The sequence below is a fragment of the Alligator sinensis genome, unplaced genomic scaffold (assembly GCF_000455745.1).
Source record: "Alligator sinensis unplaced genomic scaffold, ASM45574v1 scaffold93_2, whole genome shotgun sequence".
NCBI lineage: Eukaryota > Metazoa > Chordata > Crocodylia > Alligatoridae > Alligator > Alligator sinensis.
In genome coordinates, this window is record NW_005841854.1 from 2595624 (window position 1) to 2595982 (window position 359).

Here is a 359-nt window from a genome sequence, read left to right on the forward strand (position 1 = left end):
CATTAGCATACTTCTGCCCCACCTAGGGTCATGATTTTTAGTATTTTAATGAGCCCTTTAACCCAGTACTCTTTCTTCTTTTGTTTTCAAGCCTCCTTTATCTAGGACTGTCTCCTCCTTATCATTGCAGATGGGCATTTTTCACATAACATTCTCTTCTGCTTCGTCTTTGAGTAGAGGCTTCTAGGTCACTCCTTACATAACTGTGAAGAAGTTCTTCCTAATGTCTAGTCTAAATCTGCTCTCTGCTAGCTTGTGGCCACTATTTCTTATAACCCCCGGGGGTGCCTTGGTGAATAAAACCTCACCAATTCCCTTCTGTGCCCCCGTGATGAACTTATAGGCAGCCACAAGGTCGG